This window comes from Lissotriton helveticus, chromosome 6, assembly GCF_964261635.1.
Source record: "Lissotriton helveticus chromosome 6, aLisHel1.1, whole genome shotgun sequence".
Taxonomy (NCBI): Eukaryota; Metazoa; Chordata; class Amphibia; order Caudata; family Salamandridae; genus Lissotriton; species Lissotriton helveticus.
In genome coordinates, this window is record NC_136067.1 from 2,062,342,446 (window position 1) to 2,062,351,690 (window position 9,245).

Below are 9,245 nucleotides of genomic sequence, written 5' to 3' on the forward strand. Positions count from 1 at the left end.
ATGGCTGCTTTTGGGAGACAGTTAAAAATATTAAGAAGTATTGGTGTCCATAAATCAACATTATGTTTAATGATATCTATGGGAAGGCCATCAGGTCCGAGGGCCTTGTTACCCAGACTCTCTTTTATAGCTATTTTTACTTCATAATCCCGAATCAGTAGGCCACCTGATTGTCCTGGATTAGACAAAGGAAGATGCTCCTCAGGTGGAGCTGCATAGATTTCGGAAAAGTGGGTTTCCCATGCTTCGCTTGTTATATTACAGCTAATTTGGGTGAGCTTTTTTCCCATTTCCCTGGTTTTTCTAACAGCAGACCAGAATGGGCCGCTGCCACCCAGATTTGCGCTGATCACCAAAGAGTCCCACTGTTCGGATAGTAAGTTAGCCTTCCTTTCAGATATTATAGCTTTGTAGTTTTTCCTGGCAGATTGGACAGTAACTTTAGACCTAGGTTTGGCAGAGAGTGCCTTTCTTAGCTCTCTATTTGCCAAGGAGCAAGATGAATCAAACCACTTTGGCTCTCTGCCTTCCCTGGGTAATGGAACTGACAAAAGGGTTTTAATGGTTGAACACAATACTTCAAAATCAGCAATTAATTTATCATGATTATCACTTGGAAACAAACAGGAATCAATCACATTTAGATGTGACTTTAGTACACTGTCTAGAATGGCCCCACAGTCAACTCCCCTCCATTTCAGGCGGAGGCCGTCAATTGACGGTGTAATGTCCCTAGCACCATTTAAATTCATAAAGATCGGACTTGGTGCGAGGTTTAAAATGACAACCAATGGATTATGATCACTAAAAGATGTTTGTACCACAGAAGTATTAACTATACAATCTGTTAACAGTGGTGACGTGAATACATAATCAATAGTAGAGCTACTATCCCTGCTAATAAATGTAGGTACATAGGGGGAATTAGGGTTATACCCTACTTTCATAGCGTCAGCAAGGTCAAATTCAGTTAATATTTTAGACAATTCCAAACCTCTGCGTTCCGCTGAATCTAAATAGGTCTTATTTCCCGGCCCATAGCATTCTGTAAGTTTCACATTAAAATCGCCCCCTATTAGAATACCTGAATCAGTATCAGCTAATAAGAGACATTCCAATTTACTTAAAACCTTAGATAGTGTCAGAAGGTTCTTGTTCGGTACACAGTAAAAATTGTTGTTATAAAAATTAATTAAATAAACCGTGGTCTTTGACTTTAACTTATATTCAAGAATTTGAATATTGGGATTATCAGGATTAACACTCTGCAGGTCTCTAATTGTACCTCCTGCCAAGATCTTAATCCCAATGAATAGGCCACCCACAACTCGGCCAAAACTGGGTTTAGGTGAAGTTAGACTAAAACAATGATAGCCCTCTATTTACAGATTCCCAACAGCCCATGTTTCTTGAAACAAGAGAATATCCGCATCGTTGATTATCTCAATCCATGCAGGGTCCAGTAACTTAGATTCCAGTCCTGCAACATTCCAGCTTAGAATAGATAGACCTTTGGAAGTACAACGTTTCCCAGGCCTACCCCCAGTACTTCCTCCTTCATCATCAATTATATTAGCAACGACAGGTAAAGTAATGTTAGTGAGCGTGGTTTTCACAGGGCCTATTGCGTCCTGAGAATCAGCAACTAGTGCTGAGTATCCCTCTGGTTTGCTGACTGTGACTTTGGTGATAATATTACTTTTGGCCATTATATCCAGTCAGTCCTGCTCATCCAAGTTGGAAAAATAGTCAAACCGATTGTGAGTAGGGATATTAAATACTGGCCTACCTTCAGTTATAGGGGTGAACTGATGGAAGTCAGGGGCAGGATAGGACCTATCTCTATGGTTATATTGGTGCATGGTTGAGAGTTGCTGATGGTACAGAGGATGGGGAAAAGGTGCTGACATAGGAGCCTGGTTCTGCCAGTTGCGGCCATTCATGTGATTAAGAGTAAAATCTTGATTTTGAGTAAAGAGTGGTGATTTAATCCTTGCTCCAAAATTTAAATCTTGATAAGGGATTATGGGGTAATTCACCGTGGCTTGTTTGGGTGGTATCAAATGTCTGTAAAAATAACCTACTGGAAGGAGTGTAGTGTTAAATTCCCGTGGTGAGGGTAATGGGGCACTAGCTAATGTTTTCTCTGCCCATTGTGGATTTTTAAAATTTATTGTAACACAATCACCCTCAAACTTTTTCCTGAGTGGGCCTATCCAGCCCACTCTCTGGGTGTTAATAATCTCCCTTGCACCTTCTATAGGAAAATTGCAATTTGCAATTAACCAATGTAAGGTTTTGTTTTTGAGGGATATGGGAGTTTCATCTTGGTCCTTCCTTAGTTTAGAGACATTAACTAGAACCAGCACAAATGCCCCACATTCTGGTGGAAGGTTAATACGGGAGGGGACTTGCCTTATTGTTTTTTGTGGCGGTTGGACCATGTGGGAACTACTTGCGGGATTCAGAAGTTGGCTCACAGTCGTCCCTTTAGACTGTTTAGTGTTTTGGGCCCTCCTTGTGTCTGGGGCAACGTTATTGGTACTGGGATTAACTGTTGACTGGCTAGCATTGGTCACTTTAGATGGGGCCAATGGGAGTTTGGCAACAGTATTTGTATTTGTAGTCGTTGCTTGTAAGATATTAGGTTTAGTGCCTACTGTTTTAGTGGTGGTAGATTCGATTACACCATTAACAGCGCCTTCTTTAGATAGACTATTGATAGGGATGCTCAATTCGGCTATTTGCTTTTCGATCCGAATGAGCCTACTTTCAATAGGGGACAGATAAATACTAAGTAACTCACCCAGCCTTTGTAGCATATGATCATTTATGATCTCGGTGTTGTCATTAATTTTACCATCCTTATCAGGTATCCCACCCTGCTGCTCCTCCTCTCTTTCGTCCTCATCAATGGTCTCCTTTGTCTTGCTCATTTCTAGATGAGGGTTAGAGTTAGTTTCTTTCCTAGTTTTTCTTTTGGGCAGAGCGTATTTTCGAACCTTTGGGGACCAATGCTTCGGTGCGTGTTGTTTATGTTTTTGGATAGCACCCTCGCGTCTACCTCTTAGATGTCTCGTATTGTCTGCTGGTGTTACTTCAGGAGTGGGATTAATGTGCAGGTCTGGGGTCTTCTCTAGGTCCATACTAATATCTGTCTCAGATTCTATCAAAGGAATTGAGGCAGATAGATTTACCTCACTAGGGATGGTGTGAATATCAGCGCGTATATCCACTAAAGGTCTAATATTATTAGGCATTACCTGATTGGGTGTAGTGGCAGAAGCAATGAGACCAAGGGATGAACGTCTGGCGTGTGCCAGATCTTGAGAGACCCTCCGTTCTAAGAGAGAGATACCCTGATTTATGGCATCATTGGCTTTAATGATAAAATTATCAATAGGGCCGGTTACTGGACCACCCCCAGCAGCAGCTGTTCTGCTGCGACTACCCCTTGGAGACATGTCATAGTGGTAAGTAATTACTAAACCGATCACAAGGTGGAATCAAACAACAAAACAAAATATGCTGTGTAGTTCAGTGAACAAATATATGGGAAAGGATATGAATGTCCACACAGGTTCCCGAGCACGGCAGGACAGTTAGCTAGATATCATTAGCTTAATGTTACCTGCGCAAATATGGTACAGTGATGTCAGTAGTTCACAGGGCATCTCCCCAGGCACATAGTCAAAAGTACAATCCGGTACCTTAAAATGGAAATGTTAGGGGGGTGCCCCCGCCCCGACCTCCTCCGGCCTCTGAGGGCCAAAGAGGGCCCGCCCTTTTCCCGGGCTTCTCCCGCGCGCGACTGGTGGGGCGAGAGGGGTGTTAGCCTTTTTGTAGCGCCTCCGGGCGCTCCTGGCGCGTCACGGGCGCGCTGCCCCAGAGGCTGCTGGGAAGTGTGGTCCGGAATGCCTCCGTGTGCCTGGCTACAGCCACCGTTCCCCTCACGGCACCGCTTGATGGCATCGCGGTAAGTTTTTAAATCTCCTGGTGTTCCCCCCTGGGCTCACGGGGGTCAGCCTTTTTGTAGCGCCTCCGGGCGCTCCTGGCGCGTCACGGGCGCGCTGCCCCAGAGGCTGCTGGGAAGTGTGGTCCGGAATGCCTCCGTGTGCCTGGCTACAGCCGCCATTCCCCTCACGGCACCGCCCGATGGCGTCGCGGTAAGTTTTTAAATCTCCTGGTGTTCCCCCCTGGGCTCACGGGGGTCAGCCTTTTTGTAGCGCCTCCGGGCGCTCCTGGCGCGTCACGGGTGCGCTGCCCCAGAGGCTGTTGGGAAGTGTGGTCCGGAATGCCTCCGTGTGCCTGGCTACAGCTGCCGTTCCCCTCACGGCACTGCCCGATGGCGTCGCGGTAAGTTTTTAAATCTCCTGGTGTTCCCATAGTTAAATCAGTTTCTCGTATATTAAATAGAGCAATGGAATTTGTTGTGGACTTTCTCACATCTACAAAATTTTGAGAAGTTGGAGTTTATTCTGGTAAAGTCTCACCACATTAAACAGCAAAGATGTATATATTCGCAGAGAACAGTTTCCTACATAGCTTACAATTTTATATGTTTGTTCTAGAAATAGTAGCCAATGAGAATCACAGAGTTGCGACCTCTTTGCTCTAACCTACTCTAAGCTATTCTCAAGCGATGAATGCTTACAGTGCCTGCATTCAACCTCCAATGACACACATTTTGAAATATTTGTAAATCTACCAATACCTCATTACAAATTAATTCCATTCACAAATTTAAAATTTAAAGCTATGCAAAAAAATAAGTCTACAACGTAGATCAGAATAAAAAAAAAGAATTTTAATCAAGCCATAATTTAACAAGAGTTACAAAATATATGTTTATGATTCTCGAATGTAACATGAATAACACAAACAATATGTATATTTCTAACTTTACTGCTTTTCAAATATCTCTTTCAGATGCACGTTTAGTACATGTGCTTTTATTGTTCATCAGGGAGAGATGGTTGCACTGAATGTGGTGATAATGCTCTTATTTTTAAGCACAGGGTGCCAAAAAAACTTAAAGGAAAGTTACTCTATCATTTTGCATAAAATAATTGTATAAACCATGTTATCGTCGTTCTGAAGCAAGAAAACCCAATTTACAGTTGGACTTGTATTAATCAGTCGATATATCATTATGTAACCTGGCAAGGTTGCTAACATTTACAAATTTCTACTGTAAATATAGGTGCGTTCTATAGTGTGTGATGGTGAACAGTCACAATATCAAATGTGTAATATTCAAATGGCAAAATATCGAGTTTTAAATATCGAGTGGGCATAATATTGACTCACAAAAATATAGTGGTCCAGAATATCGAACTTCAGGTAAGAAATATTGATTGTCATAATATCGAAGTTAGTAATATCGACAGTCAGAATATAGTTGTTAAAAATATCAAATTGTTTTATAGTGTGTTAAGTGTTAGTATATGTGTGAAAAGTATGTATTATTTTTGTAATGTATGTTTGAATTTTTTTACGGTAATGAATTTTATGTTATTTAATTTTTGCGTCATTTAATTCTGTAGCTGGTTGTGGGTTTATAGAGGAATAGGGTGGGAAGTAATTTAATTATAGTAAATTAAATATTAATTATTAGGAATTTTTAATTATTTGTTATTCAATTTTGTGTTTTAATTCTGTAGCGGGTTGTGGGTTTGTAGGGGAATAGGGTGGAAAGTAATTTAATTGTAATTAAGTAATTATTTTAAATTATTGGTATTGATAATTAATTTATTGTTAATTAATTATTAAATGGTAATTATTTTTCATTAATTGGTAATTAATTTGTATTAATTGATTAATTGGTAATCATATAAATTGTATTAATGTATTATGCAGAGCGGGTTATGGGTGTATAGGGGACTGGGTGGGAAGTAATTTAATTGTAATTAAGTCATTATTAACATTATTTTTGTGTATTGATATTTATTGCTCAAGTAATTAATTATTAATTGGTAATTATTTTTATTATTTATACATTTTTGGTATTGAAAATTAATTTAGTGTTAATTATTTATCAATAGGTAATAACATTTTAATAATTAATATTTATTGGTATTTATAATTATTGTATTATTAAATAATTTGCAATTGGTAATCCATTTGTATTAATTTTTTATTGGTATTGATAATTAATTTATTTGTATGTAATAATTAAATCATTACTTTCCCTACTGTTGCACTCCCTGGAGGGGGAATAGTAATTTTTACCCCTATGCTATCCAACACTTTCTTTACTGTTGCACTCACTGGAGTGGGAATAGTACTTTTTACCCCTACGCTATCCAACACTTTCCCTACTGTTGCACTCTCTGGAATGGGAATAGTAATTTTTACCCCCACACTATCCAACACTTTGCTTACTGTTGCACTCACTGGAGTGGGAATAGTAATTTTTACCCCTACGCTATCCAACACTTTCCCTACTGTTGCACTCAGGAGTGGGAATAGTAATTTTTGCATACGCGCTATCCAACGCTTTCCCTACTGTTGCACTCACTGGAGTGGGGAATAGTAATTTTTACCCTCTCGCTATCCAACGCTTTCCCTACTGTTGCACTGACCTGAGTGGTAATAGTATTTTTACCCATCCCGCTATCCAATGCTTTCCCTACTGTTGCACTCACTGAAGTGGGAATAGTAATTTTTACCTCCCGCTATCCAACGCTTTCCCTACTGTTGCACTCGCTGGCGTGGGAATAGTAATTTTTACCCTCCCGGTAACCAACGCTTTCCCTACTGCTGCAATCACTGGAGTGGGAATAGTACATTTTACCTTCACACTATCCAACACTAAAAATATTGAAAATAATTCAATATTATTAGGTTAATATATATGTATTAAGAAATAAAAATGCATGTTTTTTGATATACATTAATTATTTATTCATTTTAAGGTTATGAAAGTATTTTTAAGTATGTTTTACTTAATTATATTCATTATTTAATGATGTTACATTACTTTTAAGACATTTAAAAAATTTGATATTTTAACAAACTATATTATTTACAACGATATTTTGGATTAGATATTTTTTTACTTACCTGTTTGTAGATAGTATTTCGATATTCTGGTAGTCGATATTTTGTCACAAATATTTTTGTAGGTCGATATTTAGCTCCTCGATATTCTGTCAGGGTTTCTTTTGTGATATATTATATTATGAATGAATATATTTTTACAGTTAGAAATGCACACAATACGTGTTTTTTTCACAATACAATAGATTTGTTTTTTGCCTGTGTTTCATGATGACTAGTCTATAAAAAGGATAGTGGCCCCACTATTCCAAGAGACATCGGTATCATCTATCAGAGTCAAATCACCCACAGTCTTGAAAGGACCCAAACGGTAATTAAATAAAATCTGTTTAATGAAGCCTAGAATTTAAAAGGATGGTGCGATGAGTAAAATTCATGTAGTTAAAAACACTCCATGTAATATCCTAAAAACAATTTACATACTAATCGAAAATAAGAGAGACAGCATTCCAAACATATGCATTTGTCTTAGACATTTTAAAAGCTGTTAATAAGTGCCAAAATATCACTGATTATTCATCGATCCTCACATTTAACAAAACCACAAAGTCGTTGACACGTTTCGATGGAAGAACAGTATAAGATCACCCAGGACAACAATATAAATAAATATCTCTTTCGCTGATATTCAGCGTTCACCAACATTTTAAGGTTGTTGCTAATGGGGTGAGTGACACTGTTGACCGTCACAGACCTGGTAAACAGCACATGAATCTCTTATTTAACTGGTTGCTTCCATGAATACAGGAGGCTGAACCTTCCTGAAGTCTGTGTTATGTTCAAGAAAGGGTTTTTTAACAGAAGTCCCTATGTTCCTGTACTTTAAGAAAGTATTCCTGAGATCTATAGTCTCCTAACGGGTATGGGTCAAAATACTTTGTAAAAGCCTTTATTAAAATCTCAATATTCAAATCAGGACATTGTAATGGGGACTAATCAGCCCTCGAAAAGGATACATGTTCAGAAAATGACTACCATATCGGGAGCATATCCATGAATTATGGTGAGTCTCAAATGATGACAGGCCTGGAGTTCCATGTCTAACTTTAATAAAACATAACATTCTAATTAACATTTCTAAGTAAAAACATACACTTAAATATATTAATAAATACATGTTACAAATAGCCATCTCTGCAGAGTCCCCCTCCTATTTTTGATGAAATCCTTTTTGTTGGCCATAGAAGTCTGTACACTTTTTCCACTGCTAATCATTGCTAAAGTGCTTCAGCTCTCTCCTTTGAACATGCTAAGACTGGCTTACACCTGTTTAGCCTATTTAATTTACTTATACGTCCCTTGCAGAGTGGTATTTCTTATACCCAGTGGTGTCAAATAAGTGCAACTCGTGGGCCTGCAAAAGGAACAAATGATGGACAGAATGCTGAACAATACAAACATTCACAACCAGTCACAGCAACCCAGGTTTAACCCATCTATCTTATGCTCACCACACCACACCACCCCAGTTTGGACCCAGCCATTTGCAAATCAGGCTTGACCCTGATCCTCATGGAGACATTCCAGCCCGAACTGCCAAGCCAGGTCCTCCGTGGACCGGAAACAAGCATCCTTGGCCTACAACACTTATTGTGCACCCACTTAAGTACCCACTTAAAACAGGTCCAAGGTTTATCATTGCAGCCTGAATGCCATCTTAACTGCCAATTTGACTTGCAATATAACTGCTTAGCAAAGTCTTAAAATCCCCTTTTATTGCATTTACGTCACCCATAACGTAGAGCCTAGGTAGCACCTTTGGGCATGAAGTATTGTAATTATATCGTGGAACTAATACACTTGTTTTTCACTAATGTGAGTCCTATCTGTCTAATAGAATAACATTGGGTTATGTTATTATTTTTAATATGAGCTAATTGTTGATTTGGGACAGATAAGCATTTCATTTTTAGTATTTATAGGCTTATAATAAAAAGGGAGGTATCAGTGCTGTGTTTCACATGGAATCCTGATTGGGAGGAATCAAGTAAGTTGTTTTGTTCCGGATATTCTGTATGCTGTTTGCTGATGGCCTTCTCAAGTACTTTGGCCAGGTAGAGGGGCAAGGAGATTAGTTGATAATTTTTAAGTTCACTGGGGTCAGCAGAGGGTTTCATTAGAAGGTGTTTAGCCTCTGTATGTTTTCAACTGTCCAAGAAAGCTGCTTTGATGATAGAGGTGTT